Below are 20,625 nucleotides of genomic sequence, written 5' to 3' on the forward strand. Positions count from 1 at the left end.
AATCCATTTTAATACCACTTTGTAACACAACAAAATATTGGAAAAAGTCAAGGGGTTTGAATACTTTCTGAAGACACTATAGCCTTAACTTTAGACTATTTACTCTATTACAAAAGTAATAATGAATTGTGTTTGGTTGACAGCGCAACCAAATATTAAAATTTAAAAGAGTTGTATCTAATGCTTGGATAGTTTCATCTGAGCCACTGAATTTATCCTATTGTTTAACTTTTATTTTTGGTTTAGTTGGAGGCGTGAGTCCAACATGTATTTTGTTGACAAGTTAATAGGCTTTTTACTGTATTGTAAAAGTGATATTGAGTTGTGTTCAAATCTAATTTTATTTATCACATGCGGCGAATACAACTGGTGTAGACTTTACAGGGAAATGCTTGCTTACAAACCTTTCCCAATGATGCAGAGTACATTGTTTTACATTAAAATAAGTAAATAACACCAAAGAAATGAAATAAAATAAAATACACAAGAATGGAGCTATATACAGGGAGTACTAATACCAGATAAATGTGCAGAGGACGAGGTACTTGAGGTAAAGGTACAAGAAGGTAGGGTGAAGTGACTAGGCATCTGGATAGAATAATACGAGTAAAATAAAGAACAGAGTATTAGCAGCAAATGAGGAGTGTAATAGTGTATGTGTGTGTTTGTGTTGTGTGTGTGTGTGTGTGTAAGTGAGTGTGTATATGGTGTGTAAATAAAGTATAGTGGTTGTGTGTAGTGTCAGTGCAGATAGTTTGGGGACCATTAATTGACTATTTAGCAGTCTGGCCATTTAGAGGTCTTATGGCTTGTCTGTAGAAGCTGTCTCAGGGCCTGTTGTTCCGAGAACCGATGCTTCGGTACCATCTGCCGGACTGTAGCAGACTATGGCTTGAGTGGCTGGAGTCTGGCAATTCTCCGGGCCTTCCTCTGACACTGCCTGATATAGAGGCCCTGGATGGCAGGGAGCTTGGACCCAATGATGTACAGGGCTGTCCACACCACCCTTTGTAGCGCTTTGCGGTCAAGGGCGGTGCAATTGCCAAACCAAGCTGTAATGCAGCCAGTCAAGATGCTCTCGATTGTGCAGCTGTAGAACCTTTTGAGGATCTGAGGGCACATGCCAAGTCTTTTCAGCCTCCTGAAGGGAAAGAGGTGCTGCCGTGCTCTCTTCACGACTGTGCGGTTGTATGTGGACCATGTTTTCCAAGATGGCGTAGCAGTGCAGACGTTGTTTGTCGTTCTCCCGTGTAAATTTTTTATTTTTCGTCTTTTTTGTATATATTTCAAAATATTTTCAATCTCTTTTTCCATTTGTAAATTAAATATACCTTCCGGCAACCCGCCTCACCCAATGTGATACGGATCTTCTATTTTTAGACCTAATAGCCAGAACCTCCATCAGAAGCTAGCCACCAGAAACTAACCAGCTAATTAGCTACTAGCTATTTAGTCATTGTTAGCCACTGCTAGAGGCCTTAACCTTTTAGCACAGACACCAGCCACTTTTAGCCTGGATAATACTTGCCAGTCTGCACAGCGCATTATCAACCCTGAGCATATCGGACAGTTTTTCTCCACTACAACACCGGATTCCAGCCGTAAGCCCTGGACCATTACTCCTGATCATCGCAGCTAGCTAGCTGCTACCGAGTGGCCCAGCCCCGAAGCTAGCCTTGAGCCAGGCCCATCTCCCGGCCTGCTCAGTGGACCCTATGATCACTCGGCTACACAGCTGATGCCTCCCGGACTCTTCACTAACACGACTGGAATCCACTACACCACCGGATTCTTGCCGTAAGCTCTGGACCTTTGCATCGGATCATCGCTGCTAGCTAGCTGCTACCGAGTGGCTATAGTGGCTAACGCCCTTGTACCGAAGCTAGCACCAGTTAGCCGCGAGCCAGGCGCATCTCCCGGCTAGCAAATGAAATGACTCCAGCTACAATATCTATTTTGCCAACTGGGCTGGACCCTTTGTCGACACGGAGCCCCGCCGTTCCATCACGACTGGTCTGCCGGCGTAATTCTAACCATTGTGCCCTCAACCAGCCTTTGCCGGACGTTAGAGCAGACACTTCTACTAGCCCTGGCCTGTTAACTTTCTTTTGAACGCCGTGTCTCCCGCTTGCTAGCGTAGTAACGACTACCTAGTGGCTTCTCTGTTTCATCTATTGCTGTTCACTGGACCCTATGATTACTTGGCTACATAGCTGATGTCTGCTGGACTGTTCATTAATCACGGTACTCCATTTAGTTTATTTTGTTTATCTGTTGGCCCCAGCCTCGAACTCGGGCCCTGTGTGTAGTTAACTGACCCTCTCTGCCCATTCATCGCCATTTTACCTGTTGTTCTTGTCTTAGCTGATTAGCTGTTGTTGTCTTACCCGTTGTTGTCTTGCTAGCTCTCCCAATCAACACCTGTGAATTCTTTATGCCTCGCTTTATGTCTCTCTCTAATGTCAATATGCATTGTATACTGTTGTTTAGGATAGTTATCATTGTTTTAGTTCACTGCGGACCCCCTAGTCCCACTCAACATGCCTCAGATACCTCTTTTGTCCCTCCTCCCACACATACGGTGACCTTACCCAGCATAACTAGTGCGTCCAGAGATGCAACCTCTCTTATCGTCACTCAATGCCTAGGTTTACCTCCACTGTACCCGCACCCTACCATACCCGTCTGTACGTTATGCCCTGAATCTATCCTACCACGCCCAGAAATCTGCTCCTTTTATTCTCTGTCCCCAACGCACAAGACAACCAGTTTTGATAGCCTTTAGCCGTACCCTCATCCTACTCCTCCTCTGTTCCTCGTGTGACGTGGAGGTTAACCCAGGCCTTGCGTGTCCCCAGGTGCTCTCATTTGTTGACTTCTGTAACCGTAACAGCCTTGGTTTCATGCATGTTAACATCAGAAGCCTCCTCCCTAAGTTTGTTTAACTCACTGCTTTAGCACACCCTTATGTACTTGCCGTGTCTGAATCCTGGCTTAGGAAGGCCACCAAAAATTCTGAGATTTCCATACCCAACTACAACATTTTCCGTAAAGATAGAACTGCCAAAGGGGGAGGAGTTGCAATCTACTGCAGAGATAGACTGCAGAGTTCTGTCATACTTTCCAGGTCTATGCCCAAACAGTTTGAGCTTCTTCTAATTTTTAAAATTAATCTCTCCAGAAAAAAGTCTCTCTCTGTTGCCGCCTGTTATAGACCCCCCCTCCCAGCTGTGCCCTGGACACCATATGTGAATTGATTGCCCCCCATCTATCTTCAGAGTTCGTTCTGTTAGGTGACCTAAACTGGGATATGCTTAACACCCCGGCCGTCCTACAATCTAGATCTCCTAGAATCTAGATCTACAAACTAGATGCCCTCAATCTCACACAAATTATCAAAGAACCCACCAGGTACAACCCTAAATCCGTAAACATGGGCACCCTCATAGATATCATCCTGACCACCCTGCCCTCTAAATATACCTCTGCTGTTTTCAATCAGGATCTCAGCAATCACTGCCTCATTGCCTGCATCCGCTATGGGTCTGCGGTCAAATGACCACCCCTCATCACTGTCAAACGCTCCCTTAAACACTTCTGCGAGCAGCTCTTTCTAATCGACCTGGTCCGGGTATCCTGGAAGGATATTAACCTCATCCCGTCAGTAGAGGATGCCTGGTCGTTCTTTAAAAATCATTTCCTCACCATACTTAAATAAGCATGCCCCTTTCAAAAAATGTAGAACTAAGGACAGATACAGCCCTTGGTTTACTCCAGACCTGACTGCCCTCGACCAGCACAAAAACATCCTGTGGCAGACTGCACTAGCATCGAATAGTCCCCGCAATACGCAACTTTTCAGGGAAGTCAGGAGCCAATACACGCAGTCAGTTAGGAAAGCAAAGGCTAGCTTTTTCAAACGGAAATTTGCATCCGGTAGCTCTAACTCCAAAAGGTTTTGGGACACTGTAAAGTCCTTGGAGAACAAGAGCACCTCCTCCCAGCTGCCCACTCCACTGAGGCTAGGAAACACTGTCAACACTGATAAATCCACGATAATTGATTTTCTCTACGGCTGGCCATGCTTTCCTCCTGGCTACCCAAACCCCGGCCAACAGCTCCGCACCCCCCGCAGCTACTTGCCCAAGCCTCTTCAGCTTCTCCTTCACCCAAATCCAGACAGCTGATGTTCTGAAAGAGCTGCAAAACCTGGACCCATACAAATCAGCTGGGCTAGACAATCTGGACCCTCTCTTTCTAAAATGATCCGCCGCCATTGTTGCAACCCTTATTACAAGTCTGTTCAACCTCTCTTTCGTATCGTCCGAGATCCCTAAAGATTGGAAAGCTACCGCGGTCATCCCCCTCTTCAAAGGGGGAGATACTATAGACCCAAACTGTTACAGACCTATATCCATCCTGCCCTGCCTTTCTTCGAAAGCCAAGTTAACAAACAGATCACTGACCATTTCGAATCCCACCGTACCTTCTCCGCTGTGCAATCCGGTTTCCGAGCTGGTCACGGGTGCACCTCAGCCACGCTCAAGGTACTAAACAATATCATAACCGCCATCGATAAAAGACAGTACTGTGCAGCCGTCTTCATCGACCTGGCCAAGGCTTTCGACTCTGTCAATCACCGTATTCTTATCGGCAGACTCAACAGCCTTGGTTTCTCAAATGACTGCCTCGCATGGTTCACCAACTACTTCTCAAATAGAGTTCAGTATGTCAAATCGGAGGCCTGTTGTCCGGACCTCTGGCAGTCTCTATGGGGGTGCCACAGGGTTCAATTCTTGGGCCGACTCTTTTCTCTGTTTTTATCAACGATGTCACTCTTGCTGAGGGTGATTCCCTGATCCACCTCTACGTAGACGACACCATTCTGTATACATATGGCCCTTCTTTGGACACTGTGTTAACAAACCTCCAAACGAGCTTCAATGCCATACAACACTCCTTCCATGGCCTCCAACTGCTCTTAAACGCTAGTAAAACTAAATGCATGCTTTTCAACGGATCGCTGCCCGCAGTCGCCTGCCCGACTAGCATCACTACTCTGGACGGTTCTGACTTAGAATATGTGGACAACTACAAATACCTACAGTGGGGAGAACAAGTATTTGATACACTGCCGATTTTGCAGGTTTTCCTACTTACAAAGCATGTAGAGGTCTGTAATTTTTATCATAGGTACACTTCAACTGTGAGAGACGGAATCTAAAACAAAAATCCTGAAAATCACATTGTATGATTTTTAACTAATTAATTTGCATTTTATTGCATGACATAAGTATTTGATCACCTACCAACCAGTAAGAATTCCGTCTCTCACAGGCCTGTTAGTTTTTCTTTAAGAAGCCCTCCTGTTCTCCACTCATTACCTGTATTAACTGCACCTGTTTGAACTCGTTACCTGTATAAAAGACACCTGTCCACACACTCAATCAAACAGACTCCAACCTCTCCACAATGGCCAAGACCAGAGAGCTGTGTAAGGACATCAGGGATAAAATTGTAGACCTGCACAAGGCTGGGATGGGCTACAGTGCAATAGGCAAGCAGCTTGGGGAGAAGGCAACAACTGTTGGCGCAATTATTAGAAAATGGAAGAAGTTGAAGATGACGGTCAATCACCCTCGGTCTGGGGCTCCATGCAAGATCTCACCTCGTGGGGCATCAATGATCATGAGGAAGGTGAGGGATCAGCCCAGAACTACCCGGCAGGACCTGGTCAATGACCTGAAGAGAGCTGGGACCACAGTCTCAAAGAAAACCATTAGTAACACACTACGCCGTCATGGATTAAAATCCTGCAGTGTACACAAGGTCCCCCTGCTCAAGCCAGCGCATGTCCAGGCCCGTCTGAAGTTTGCCAATGACCATCTGGATGATCCAGAGGAGGAATGGGAGAAGGTCATGTGGTCTGATGAGACAAAAATAGAGCTTTTTGGTCTAAACTCCACTCGCCGTGTTTGGAAGAAGAAGAAGGATGAGTACAACCCCAAGAACACCATCCCAACCGTGAAGCATGGAGGTGGAAACATCATTCTTTGGGGATGCTTTTCTGCAAAGGGGACAGGACGACTGCACCGTATTGAGGGGAGGATGGATGGGGCCATGTATCGCGAGATCTTGGCCAACAACCTCCTTCCCTCAGTAAGAGCATTGAAGATGGGTCGTAGCTGGGTCTTCCAGCATGACAACGACCCGAAACACACAGCCAGGGCAACTAAGGAGTGGCTCCGTAAGAAGCATCTCAAGGTCCTGGAGTGGCCTAGCCAGTCTCCAGATCTGAACCCAATAGAAAATCTTTGGAGGGAGCTGAAAGTCCGTATTGCCCAGCGACAGCCCCGAAACCTGAAGGATCTGGAGAAGGTCTGTATGGAGGAGTGGGCCAAAATCCCTGCTGCAGTGTGTGCAAACCTGGTCAAGAACTACAGGAAACGTATGATCTCTGTAATTGCAAACAAAGGTTTCTGTACCAAATATTAAGTTCTGCTTTTCTGATGTATCAAATACTTATGTCATGCAATAAAATGCTAATTAATTACTTAAAAATCATACAATGTGATTTTCTGGATTTTTGTTTTAGATTCCGTCTCTCACAGTTGAAGTGTACCTATGATAAAAATTACAGACCTCTACATGCTTTGTAAGTAGGAAAACCTGCAAAATCGGCAGTGTATCAAATACTTGTTCTCCCCACTGTAGGTGTCTTGCAAGACTGTGAACTCTCCTTCCAGACTCATATTAAACATCTCCAATCCCAAATTAAATTTAGAATAGGCTTCCTATTTCGCAACAAAGCCTCCTTTTGTCATGCTGCCAAACATACCCTCGTAAAACTGACTATCCTACCGATCCTCAACTTCGGCGATGTCATTTACAAAATAGCCTCCAACACTCTACTCAGCAAACTGGATGCAGTCTATCACAGTGCCATCTGTTTTGTCACCAAAGCCAGAGCCACTTTCATCATAACGCTTGATGGTTTTTGCGACTGCACTTGAAGAAACTTTCAAAGTTATTTACATTTTCTGCATTGACTGACCTTCATGTCTTAAAGTAATGACGGACTGTTGTTTCTCTTTGCTTATTTGAGCTGTTCTTGCCATAATATGGACTTGGTCTTTTACCAAATAGGGCTATCTTCTGTATACCACCCTTACACGGAACCCAAACCGGCTGTGCGCGTGCGCTACCGTGCATAAATGTATTTTGTCCCCCCACACAAAACGCGATCCCGACACACAGGTTATAATATCAAAACAAACTCTGAACCAATTACATTAATTTGGGGACAGGTCGAAAAGCATTAAACATTTATGGCAATTTAGCTAGCTAGCTTGCACTTGCTAGCTAATTTGTTCTATTTAGCTTGCTTGCTGTTGCTAGCTAATTTGTCCTGTGATATAAACATTGAGTTGTTATTTTACCTGAAATGCACAAGGTCCTCTACTCTGAAAATGAATCCACACATAAAACGGTCAACCGAATCGTTTCTAGTCATCTCTCCTCCTTCCAGGCTTTTCTTCTCTTGACTTTATATTGTGATTGGCAACTTTCATAAATATGATGCATTACCACCACCGACCTTGTTCGTCTTTCAGTCACCCACGTGGGTATAACCAATGAGGAGATGGCACGTGGGCACCTGCTTCTATAAACCAATGAGGAGATGGGAGAGGCAGGACTTGCAGCGCGATCTGCGTCACAAATAGAACTGACTTCTATTTTAGCCCTTGGCAACGCAGACACTCGTTGGCGAGAGCGAGCAGTGTGGGTGCGATAATTGAATAATATAGATTTCGAAATTTATTTTGCAACGCGAGCGGTGTAGTCAGGGTATTACCTTGTCACAACACAACTGATTGGCTCAAACTAATTAAGAAGGAAATAAATTCCACAAATTAACTTTTAACAAGGCACACCTGTTTTAATTGAAATGCATTTCAAGTGACTACCTCATAAAGCCAGTTGAGATAATGCCAAGAGTGTGCAAAGCTGTCATCAAGGCAAAGGATGGCTACTTTGAATAATATAAAATATATTCTGATTTGTTTAACACTTTTTTGGTTACCACATGATTCCGTATGTGTTATTTCATAGTGTTGATGTCCTAATTATGATTCTACAATGTAGAAAATAGTAAAATAAAGAAAAACCCTTGAATGAGTAGGTGTGTCCAATCTTTTAACTGGTACTGTAGGACCTGGATGTCAGGAAGCTTGGCCCCAGTGATGTACTGGGCCGTACGCACTTCCCTCTGTAGCGCCTTACAGTTAGATGCCGAGCATTTGCCATACCAGGCTGTGATGGAACCGGTCAGGATGCTCTCGATGGTGCAGCTGTAGAACTTTTTGGGGATCTGGGGACCATTGACAAATCTTTTCGGTCTCTTAAGGGGGAAAAGGTGTTGTCGTGTTCTCTTCACAATTGTCTTGCTGTATTTGGACCATGATAATACGTTGGTGATGTGGAAACCAAGGAACTTTAAACTCTTGACCCGCTCCACTTCAGTCTATGTTAATGGGGGCCTGTTGGGCCCTCCTTTTCCTATAGTCTACACTCAGCTCCTTTGTCTTGCTCACATTGAAGGAGAGGTTGTTGTCCTGGCACCACACTGCCAGGTCTCTGACCTCCCTATAGGCTGTCTCATCGTTGTCGGTGATCAGGCCTACCACTTTTGTGTCGTCAGCAAACTTAATGATGGTGTTGGAGGCGTGCATGGCCATGCAGTCGTGGGTTTACATGGAGTACAGGAGGGGACTAAACACGCACCCTTGAGGGTCCCCAGTGTTGTGGATCAGCGTGGCAGATGTGTTGCTGCCTACCCTTATCACCTAGGGTCGGCCCGTCAGGAAGTCCAGGATCCAGTTGCAGAGGGAGGCGTTTAGTCCCAGGATCTTTAGCTCATTGATGAGCTTTGTGGGTACTATGGTATTCAACGCTGAGTTGTAGTCAATGAACAGCATTCTCACGGTGCTCCTTTTGTCCATGTGGGACAGGGCAGTGTGGAGTGCGATTGAGATTGCGTCTGTTGGGATGGTATGTGAGTTGGTCTAGGGTTTCCGGCATGATGGTGTTGATGTGAGCCATGACCAGCCTTTGAAAGCACTTCATGGCTACCGACATGAATGCTACGGGGCGGTAGTAATTTAGGCAGGATACCTTCGCTTTCTTGGGTACAGGGAATATGGTCGTCTGTTTGAAACATGTAGGTATTACAGCCTCGGTCAGGGAGAGGTTGAAAATGTCAGTGAAGACACTTGCCAGTTGGTCCCAGCATGCTTTGAGTACACGTCCTGATAATCCGTCTGGCCCCGTGGCTTTGTGAATGTTAACGGGTTTAAAGGTCTTGCTCACATTGGCTACGGAGAGCGCGATCACACAGTTGTTCGGAAGAGCTGGTGCTCTCATGCATGCTTCAGTGTTGCTTTTCTCGAAGCGAGCATAAAAGGTATTTAGCTCGTCTGGTAGGCTCGCGTCACTGGGCAGATCGCAGCTGGGTTTCGCTTTGTAGTCTGCAATAGTTTTCAAGCCCTGCCACATCTGACGAGCATCTAAGCCGGTGTAGTAGGATTCAATCTTAGTCCTGTATTTACACTTTGCCTGTTTGATGGTTCGTCTGAGGTAATAGTGGGATTTATTAAAAGAGTCCGGATTAGTGTCCCGCTCCGTGAAAGCGGCAGCTCTAGCCTTTAGCTCGGTGCTGATGTTGCCTGTAATCCATGGCTGCTGGTTGGTATACTCCTCAATGCCATATTCCTGTCTGTGCTAGCAGAACAGTCCTGTAGCGTAGCATCCACGTCATCTGACCACTTCCATATTGAGCGAGTCATTGGTACTTCCTGCTTTAGTTTTTGCTTTTAAGCAGGAATCAGGAGGACATAAATATGGTCAGATTTGCCAAATGTAGGGTGAGGGAGAGCTTTGTATGCATCTCTGTGTGTGGAGTAATGGTGGTCTAGAGTTTTTTTCCCTCTGGTTGCACATGTGACATGCTGGTAGAAATTAGGTAAAACAGATTTAACTTTGCCTGCTTTAAAGTCCCCGGCCACTAAGAGCCGCAAGCATTTTCTTGTTTGCTTAAGACCGAGTACGGTCTTAATGGCAGCATCAGTTCGTGGTAGTAAATAGACGGCTACAAATAATATAGATGAGAACTCTCTTGGTAGATAGTGTGGTTGTCACGCCCTGACCTTAGAGATCCTTTTTATGTCTCTATTTTGGTTGGTCAGGGCGTGAGTTTGGGTGGGCATTCTATGTCTGGTGTTCTATGTTGTCCTTGTTTTGTATTTCTATGTGTTTGGCCTGGTATGGTTCCCAATCAGAGGCAGCTGTCTATCGTTGTCTCTGATTGAGAACCATACTTAGGTAGCCTGTTCCCACCTGTGTTTGTGGGTGGTTATTTTCTGTTTAGTGTTTGTTGCACCTTTCAGAACTGTTCGTTGGTCGTTTTGTTGTTTTTGTTCGCCTGTTACAGGCTATAAATGTTTTAGCAATTACATTTTATTTTTTGTGTAGCTTGCATTCAATTGCCACTCCCTGTTGCACACAACACGTTTTCATTCCCCCTGTCAATGGGATTTAAGGCTGATTTAAGATGAAATTGTCAACCCTGTTACTTTATTTGGCACTTGATAGGCACTTACTATATTTTTATTTATTTAATCTCTCGAGATGTGATTTTTTGGTTTTTGTTGAACATGCGTTTGTTATGACAGAATGATTTTTGACTAGGTTACACTTCTCAAAAGGCACCAAATTGGTAGAATGACCCAAATACTATGGACAAGCCAAAAAAAACTTTATGGTTCTATATAGAACCTTTTTCTTTATGTAGTGTAAGTGCCTTCAACAAAACAGTGTTTATCTTATTTAACTACCCAAGTCAGTTGAGAACAAATTCTTATTTACAATGCCGCCTTATGGGACTCCCAATCACGGCTGGTTGTGATACAGCCTGGAATCGAACCAGGGTCTGTAGTGACACCTCTAGCACTGAGATGCAGTGCCTTAGACCGCTGCGCCACTCGGGAGTCCAAAGTGTAAGGTAAGAAACATTTGCAAGGTATGCAATACTTAACATTAAATGGCTCAAACTAACCCAGTCAATTATATATCCAGTGATTATTTTCCCTGTCAAACTAATTTGCCACAGTTGCCAAAAGTGTCATAATTAACAAATGAACAAAGTCCATGTAACTGAACTCTTATTGCTGTGGCCACAAATCCCACTGGTCTGATCTAGGCCTACTCATTAGCAGTTTTGTAGGGCAGATACAGTGCTGGTCTATGGATCCCAGAGATACATTTTTGCACCACAAGTTTTTAAATTAATCACACACTCTAGCATCCGTTGTCTCCAATCAGCAAGTATGTGTTGGCTCCTAGACAAGGGTAAGGTCAAACACACTAGTGGATGGGAGGCATAGGAATTGCATTATGGTTAATTGTACTCTACTGCTTACTTTGGTGGTAAGCATTTAATTGTTGTGCAATCTCCTCAGGTCACACACGCAAGTGCACACACACACACTACACATGTGTGTCACCCTTTAATTCTATGCTTGTTTTCTCTTCACTGCTTGCTTCCCTACCAGAACTAATGGAAAAACTACTCCGGTTGCACATATTGTCACAGCATAAATCCATTTCAAGACCTTGTGCACCACCGAACCACATGGAACAAGTCTGCTAGTTCCTTTCATGTTTTATCGAAGTCCTGCAGGGTTGAGTCTTGACATTCAAAATAGCTTTTATTTAAGCACAAAAATGTGTTTGCTTTGTAAAGAAACAACATTGAGGTCTGAAAACACACTGTTGGGGTAGATAAAGTTATCTGTAAGAATACATATGGGAAACAGAGTGTAGATATGCAAATGCCTTGTAGGGCTCAATGGAGTTGCACCATTCATATGCATAAGGGGAGATTCATTGATTTGCAAAATCCAACTTTGCCTATTTCCACATGGTAGAGTTCACAAAAAAAAGAGGAATAAAGTTTGACATTAAATGTTCTGAGACACTTAGTTCAAAGTTTCCAGCCTAGAGACAAGATGTCCAGAAACAATTTTAAGGGTCAATTTTTAAGCCAATTTTCAATTCAGTTAATCTTCGCTCAACACTCTTTGTCAATTTTAGTTTTGCATAACTGGCATCTGTTTATATTGCCCCTTCAGCAAAATATCTGACTGACCGGAATTTTAACCCAGGTCTCCTGTATGCTATAAGACTGTTAGCCTGCTGAGCTAAGGCCTGGGAATTAGCTTTAGTAGATAATGAAAGTCTTCAGGTCTCAAGCAAGGGTACTCATCACATGAGTGTGGTTGTCCCTGGTTGACTCTGTTCTATCCTCTTTGCTCTAGTGCAGAGGTGTCAAACTCATTTTCCCAGGATTGTATTATAAAATGGATTATATTTCCTCTTTTGGAATGTTCTGTTTAGCTGATCGGTAGCTGGACAGAGTGAAGAGACTAGAAATGATCATTTCTACACATTCTTTATTTGGTTTTAGTCATTTTTATGTCGATTGAAATAGTTTTTTCCTGAAAACATTAATACAAAAATCTGTCCACCTACGGGCCAGATTGAATGGGCTCATGGGCCAGATCCATAATTTTGACACGTGCTCTAGTGACTTGGGTGATGGTATGCTATTTACACATTTACGGTACCAATTGACTATCCATCTCAGTGTTCACCATTCCATACTAAACCTGGTTGTAGACCTTATCGCCTGCTGGCTCTATTGGATTGCCTCAATTGGATATTGATTTGTTCTTGTTCCTATTGTGCATGGATGGACTTCTCATTCCCCTAATTTGGACCTACTTAATTACAAACATTCTCCTCCAGGTATCAATATTCCCAGGCAGCAGTAGTAATATGCAACTGAATGGATGTAGAGATTACATTGATTGTTTATTTACATTACAGCCAACCCTCAGCTGGGTCCAGTGTTAGGTCAGGACATTCAGAAAACATAGTGCATCCACCCTACCAGAACATGGTAGTAACCAGTCTGTAGTTGGGTCTAACATTTTAACTCTGAGATGAATGGTAAGTCATTGGATTAAAGGAAAACTTGAACCGCCATATTCATTGTTTTTCATGATGTCGTCCCTCACGGTTGCTGACTGTTCTCTTCTGTCTGTCCCCATTTGACTGCAGCACTCGTGCTGGCAAAACTCCTGGGTCACTGCTACTCTAACTTCTGCGATGCATACAAGGCCCTCCCCCGCCCTCCTTTTGGCAAATCTGACCACGACTCCATTTTTCTCCTCCCTTCCTATAGGCAGAACTCAAACAGGATGTACCCGTGTTAAGAATTATTCTACGCTGGTCTGACCAATCAGAATCCAAACTCCAAGATTGGTTTGATCACGCGGACTGGGACATGTTCCGGGTAGCCTCAGAGAATAATATTGACGTATACGCTGATTCGGTGAGTGAGTTTATAAGGAAGTGCATAGGAGATGTTGTACCCACTGTGACTATTAAAACCTACCCTAACCAGAAACTGTGGATAGATGGCGGCATTCGCACAAAACTGAAAGCGCGAACCACCGCATTTAACCTTGGAAAGGTGATGCTGTTCATTGACTAGAGCTCAGCATTCAACACCATAGTACGCTCCAAGCTCATCATTAAGCTAGAGACCCTGGGTCTCAACCCCGCCCTCTGCAATTGGGTCGGGCCGCCCCCAGGTGGTGATGGTAGGAAACAACATCTCCACTTCGCTGATCCTCAACACTGGGGCCCCACAAGGGTGCATGCTCAGCCCCCTCCTGTACTCCCTGTTAATCCATGACTGTGTGGGCATGCATGCCTCCAACTCAATCATCAAGTTTGCAGACGACACAACAGTAGTAGGCTTGATTGCCAACAACGACGAGACAGCCTACAGGGAGAAGGTGAGGGCACTCGGAGTGTGGTGTCAGCCAAACAACCTCTCACTCAACGTCAACAAAACAAAGGAGATGATCGTGGACTTCAGGAAACAGCAGAGGGAACACCCCCCTATCCACATCGACGGGACAGTAGTGGAGAAGGTGGAAAGTTTTAAGTTCCTTGGCGTCCACATCATGGACAAACTGAAATGGTCCACCCACACAGACAGCGTGATGAAGAAGGCGCAACAGCACCTTAGGAGGCTGAAGAAATTTGGCTTGTCACCTAAAACCCTCACAAACTTTTACAGATGCACAATTGAGAGCATCCTGTTGGGCTGCATCACCACCTGGTACGGCAACTGCACCGCCCAACACCGCAAGGGTTCTCCAGAGGGTGGAGCGATCTGCACAAAGCTTCACCAGGGGAAAACTACCTGCCTTCAAGGACACCTAAGGCACCCATATGTCACAGGAAGGACAAAAAGATCATCAAGGACAAAAACCATGCGAGCCTGTTCACCCCACTACCATCAAGAAGGCGAAGTCAGTACAGGTGCATCCAAGCTGGGGCCGAGAGACTGAAAAACAGGTTCTATCTCAAGGCCATCAGACTGTTTAACAGCCACCACTAACACAGAGAGGCTGCTGCCTACATACAGACTTGAAATCATTGGCCACTTTAATAAATGGATCACTAGTCACTTTAATAATGGCACTTTAATAATGTTTACATATCTTGCATTACTCATTAAATATGTATATACTGTATTTTATACCATCTATTGCAACTTGCCTATGCTGCTCTGTCATTGCTCATTCATATATTTATATGTATATATTACTTTTCCATTTCTTTACTTGGATTTGTGTGTATTAGGTAGTTGTTGTGGAATTGTTAGATTACATGTCAGATATTGCTGCACGTAGCATTTCGCTACACTTACAATAACGTCTGCTAACCATGTGTATGTGACCAATAAAATTTGATTTGATAGAGGGCGGCACAGTGAGCATTGTGGGAGGTAACGTAACAGTGGCCCAGGGCCATCAGGCCATTTTCCGGTGTGAGGCCTCCGCTGGTTTCCCTAAGTCCACAGTGAGCTGGGTGCTGGATGGGGCCAGGGTGGACCAGAACAGCTACAATATCAGCAGTGAGGCCCTGGACGGTCTGTATAACTCCACCAGCCTCCTCACTGTCAGTGGGACTGTCAGCCTGGCCTCTGTGTCTGCCCTGACCACCCGCTGCCCAGCTCCATCTACCTGGTGGTTGGTAAGAACTCTTTTGACTCCTCTGTCTTTCTGGTCACTTCCAGTAGCCTAGACAGTACCTTCAACATGGATAGGATTTAGTGAGGTCTCCTTACATTGTCAGAAATGGGAACCCTTGTGGAGTTCTCACAGATCAGGGTAATTGTATGGGTTCCTGGCCAAGTCTAGGTGCTGCCAAAAATCCCAGTAAAACCTGGTTGCCTTTCATTCTTGAGAACAATAAGAAAGACTATTTCCTCTGAGAAAGGATAAGAGCTACCTCCCTCAACATATGCTTCTGTCCTGTCCTGTGGGACCATGATTATTTTAGCATAATCACTTATTACATTAATAAATAAGTTAATAAGTCTCTGTTTATGCAGGTAGATGCTTACGTGATACAAATTGTGCATTCCGCTCAAGGTCACAGAGGCTTCATATTATATGCATATGAAACACTCCCATACATTGCCATTTATAATTTCCTGTAGTTCTGTCACACATTAGATTTTTTTAGTACTGTAACAACTAGTGACAGGTTGGAGTTACAGTAAAACTTGCTGACTCAATAGGCAACTGAGTTTGAAGCCCAAGATGTCAATTTTTACTCTGATACTCACTCACCAAACATACTAACTCACTTACTAACACTTACTTACTTAAAGACCCCTGTTCTACAGGGCCCCCTGGATGGACTGTGCTCATGGCTATCGTTTGTTCCATCGGTGGCTTCGCTCTGCTGGGGCTGCTCATCCTTGGAATCCTCTTCTGCTGCAAATGCAGAAAATAAGCAAGTAAGCAGCCTTTCTTTAGCTTGGATCAAGTACAAATCCCCTTAACTATAGTCATGAGAGCAACAGTCAAGGCCAAAATCAAAAGTATTTGACAGGGCAAGGAGCCTCTGTCTCACTAAAGAAAGTAGAAAACAAGTAGACTATTAAAAAGTTGAATGAGTCAGGACAGGTCTCACTAAGGTTCTCTCTAAGGACAATTATGGGATGGTATATAATGCAGAGGCCCTTATCTACATACAGGATACGCAAGCCAGAAAAAACTGTGACCGTAGGACTGTTTGGCTCCTGCTATCTGCCTCATCTGTCCGATGCATGTCTCAACAAGCAACAGATTTCAAGGAGATTTCAACAAAGAGATTGACTTGGAGTAAACTTCCTAATGAGAATGGCGGTTTATGTATGATAATTTTGGGATGCAGAAGATTCACTGACACGGTCGGAAAAGGTACACATGATGTCTAAGATCAGAACTCCTACTATAGGCCTACAACACCTACCCGAAGACCTATGTGTCTGGGGACAAGTGTTAGAGAATTAATTCTGCTACATTATTTATGCCATATCAACAACAGCAATACATTTCAATACATGATTCATTATTATGTTCTCTCTGTGGATCATTTCAGAATCCAGTTACAAGGAGGAAATAAGGTAAGAGAGTTCTGCTACCGTTTTGTCCCCAACCAGTGTGTATCCAGATCAGTTACCCTGATCAGTATGAGCGTTCTATTGTATCATTGTGGCAGTAAAGTGTTTGTTGTTTTACATGAAAGTGAGATCCCACAGCCAGATGAGTGGTGGTGGTGCAGAGGGAGAGAGATGGGCCAGGATAACCTAGCATACGTGATTGACGGCAAACAAGTAGGAGCTCATCCATGTCTACATACACCCATGACGCAGGCGCATAGCCTACAGAGAGACTCTAACAACATTTTCGAATAATGGAGCAAATGTTTAATGTTAATAAAATGTATACGTTACGTCATATTATGTTTATATACAGTTGAAGTTTTCACAATTCCTGACATTTAATCCTCGTTAAACAATTCCCTGTCTTAGGTCAGTTAGGATCACCACTTTATTTTAAGAATGTGAAATGTCAGAATAATACTAGAGAATTATTTATTTCAGCTTTGATTTCTTTCATCACATTCCCAGTGGGTCAGACGTTTACATACACTCAATTAGTATTTGGTAGCATTGCCTTTTAAATTGTTTAACTTGGGTCAAATGTTTTGGGTAGCCTTCCACAAGCTTCCCACAATAAGTTGGGTGAATTTTGGCACCTTCCTCCTGACAGAGCTTGTGTAACTGAGTCAGATTTCTAGGCTTCCTTGCTCGCACACGCTTTTTCAGTTCTACCAACACATTTTCTATGGGATTGAGGTCAGGGCTTTGTGATGGCCACTCCAATACCTCGACTTTGTTGTCCTTAAGCCATTTTGCCACAACTTTGGAAGTATGCTTGGGGTCATTGTCCATTTGGAAGACCCATTTGCGACCAAGCTTTAACTTCCTGACTGATGTCTGGAGATGTTGCTTCAAAATATCCACATTTTTCCTGCCTCATGATGCCATCTAGTTTGTGAAGTGTACCAGTCCCTCCTGCAGTAAAGCACCCCCACAACATGATGCTGCCACCCCTGTGTTTCATGGTTGGAATGGTGTTCTTCAGCTTGCAAGACTCCCCCTTTTTCCTCCAAACATAACGATGGTTATTATGGCCGAACAGTTCTATTTTTGTTTCATCAGACCAGAGGATATTTCTCCAAAAAGTACGAGCTTTGTCTCCATGTGCAGTTGTAAACCGTAGTCTGTTTTTTTTTATGGCGGTTTTGGAGCAGTGGCTTCTTCCTTGCTGAGCGGCCTTTCAGGTTATGTCGATATAGGACTCGTTTTACTGTGGATATAGATACTTATGTACCTGTTTCCTCCAGCATCTTCACACGGTCCTTTGCTGTTGTTCTGGGATTGATTTGCACTTTTCGCACCAAAGTACATTCATCTCTAGGAGAGAGAACGCGTCTCATTCCTTTCCTTATCGGTATGACGGCTGCGTGGTCCCATGGTGTTCATACTTGCGTACTATTGTTTGTACAGATGAACGTTGTACCTTTAGGCATTTGGCAATTGCTCCCAAGGATGAACCAGACTTGTGAAGGTCTACAATTGTTTTTCTGAGGTCTTGGCTGATTTCTTTTGATTTTCCCATGATGTCAAGCAGAGGCACTGAGTTTGAAGGTAGGCCTTGAAATGCATCCATAGGTACACCTCCAATTGACTCAAATTATGTAAGTAAGCCTATCAGAAGCTTCTAAAGCCATGACATAATTTTCTGGAATTTTTCAAGCTGTTTAAAGGCAAAGTCAACTTAGTGTATGTAAACTTCTGACCCACTGGAATTGTGATACAGTGAAAAGTGAAATAAATAAGTGAAATAATCTGTCTGTAAACAATTGTTGGAAAAATTACTTGTGTCATGCACGAAGTAGATGTCCTAACCGACTTGCCAAAAGTATAGTTTGTTAACAAGAAATTTGTGGAGTGGTTGAAAAACGAGTTTTAATGACTCCAACCTAAGTGTATGTAAACTTCCGACTTCAACTGTAAGCCTCAGGCTGTCACATGTTCACAGCCTCATTAAAAGTGTACATTAAAAAAATAACATTAAGTGTACATATTCCTCTACCTCTGGTTACTGCAAGTGTCACCCCCAGCGAATTCACCAACAGCGGTTACAGCCAAACAAACTATTCAAACATCTTTGTGGTAATTAATACATCGACACCTTGGCCTCTAGATTTCAATTTTTTTCTGTATGATTTATTTACAGTGTAATTCATTCGTTTTTCATTACAGTAATGAGTCATAAACCTTAACAATTGGAATATTGAAGTCCACAGTAATAACCTAAGAATTTCAGGGTGATTGCATTTTCACCTGAAGATGATTTCTTAGCTCCTGGTCTTTGGAGGGAGGGAGAGGGGAGGGAGAGGGAGAGAGAAATAGAGTCTCATTACCTCAATGGGAAAAGTAAAACATAAACTGGAAACTTCATGTATCAAATGGGACACATTGAGGGAACAGTATACACTGTAATCTATGTTTTGCTTTTGATTACCAGATTCCTGACGTTGTCAACAGTAACCAGGCAGCAAATTGCTATGCCAATGCATTCAACACCCTGGGTGGAACTGGTGTCAGAGCCTGTAATCGAACCCACAAATGCTGATACTCCAGATACTCAACTAGTCTAAAGAAGGCCAGTTTTATTGCTTCTTTAATCAGAACCACAGTTTTCAGCTGTGCTAACATAACTGCAAAAGGGTTTTCTAATGATCAATTGGCCTTTTGAAATGATAATCTTGGATTAGCTAACACAACGTGCCACTGGAACACAGGAGTGATGGTTGCTGATAATGGGCCTCTGTACGCCTATGTAGATATTCCATAAAAAATAGTCATTTACAACATTAACAACGTCTACACTGTATTTCTGATCAATTTGATGTTATTTTAATGTACAAAAAATGTGCTTTTCTTTCAAAAACAAGGACATTTCTAAGTGACCCCAAACTTTTGAACGGTAGTATATGTATCCTTTAAACGTTTTGTGGAAAAGTGCCCTATAGTCTTCCAAAATAACATATTCTTTAACTTACTTTCATTCTAATTTTCAGTATGTTACATTTAAACACTTAAAACTGTCAAATGGGTGTCCCTTAATGTCTACTAATTACAAGTATATAAAATATGATACTGTATTTGGTCAATTTCAAGAAATGTGACAAGAAACCTTCCCTGTACTTACTTCCCTGTACTTACAGTGCCTTCAGAAAGTATTCATAAAACTTGACTTATTCCACATTTTGTTGTTACAGCCTGAATTCAAAATAGATTAAATAAAAAAAATGTTCACCCATCTACACCCAATACCCCATAATGACAAAGTCAAAACATGTTTTTAGAAATGTTTACAAATTTATGGAAAATGTTATTCAAAAATATCTAATTTACATAAGTAGTCACACCCTTTAGTCAATACATTAGAATCACCTTTGGCAGTGATTACATTTGTGAGTCTTTCTGAGTAAGTCTAAAAGCTTTGCACACCAGGATTGTACATTATTCTTTTAAAATTCTTCAAGCTCTGTCAAATTGGTTGCTGATCGTTGCTCGACAGCCATTTTCAAGTCTTGCCATAGATTTTCAAGCCTATTTCAGTCAAACTGTAATTAGGCCACTCAGAAACATTCAATGCTGTCTTGGTAAGCAACTCCAGTGTATATTTTTCTAAAATAGTTTAGAGTATAATAGGTTATAATTGGACAGGATTCATATAGCCATATCCCCATAAATAATTAATACAGACCAATGATGGCTTAAAATGTTTGAGGTGGTGTGGAGAACACAATAAAATGAACCAAGTATGTCGTATGTATGTGTCCTTGAAACCTCATGCAGAAATGTTGTGGAAATGTCCCCTAGAATTACTGTTCTGTAATTTGAACTGGCCATAACTTTATTAGTAAGTAGTATGTTAAGCCTAATGATGGCCTAAAATGTTAAAGGTAGTGTGAGAAATACAATCAAATGGATCCTGAATGTTTTTATATACGATCAAAAATGTGCCCAAAATGCTGTCCAAATCACAGATTTTTGTTGATATGTTGATCCCTCAA

Source organism: Salvelinus alpinus, chromosome 13 (assembly GCF_045679555.1).
Source record: "Salvelinus alpinus chromosome 13, SLU_Salpinus.1, whole genome shotgun sequence".
NCBI classification, from domain to species: Eukaryota; Metazoa; Chordata; class Actinopteri; order Salmoniformes; family Salmonidae; genus Salvelinus; species Salvelinus alpinus.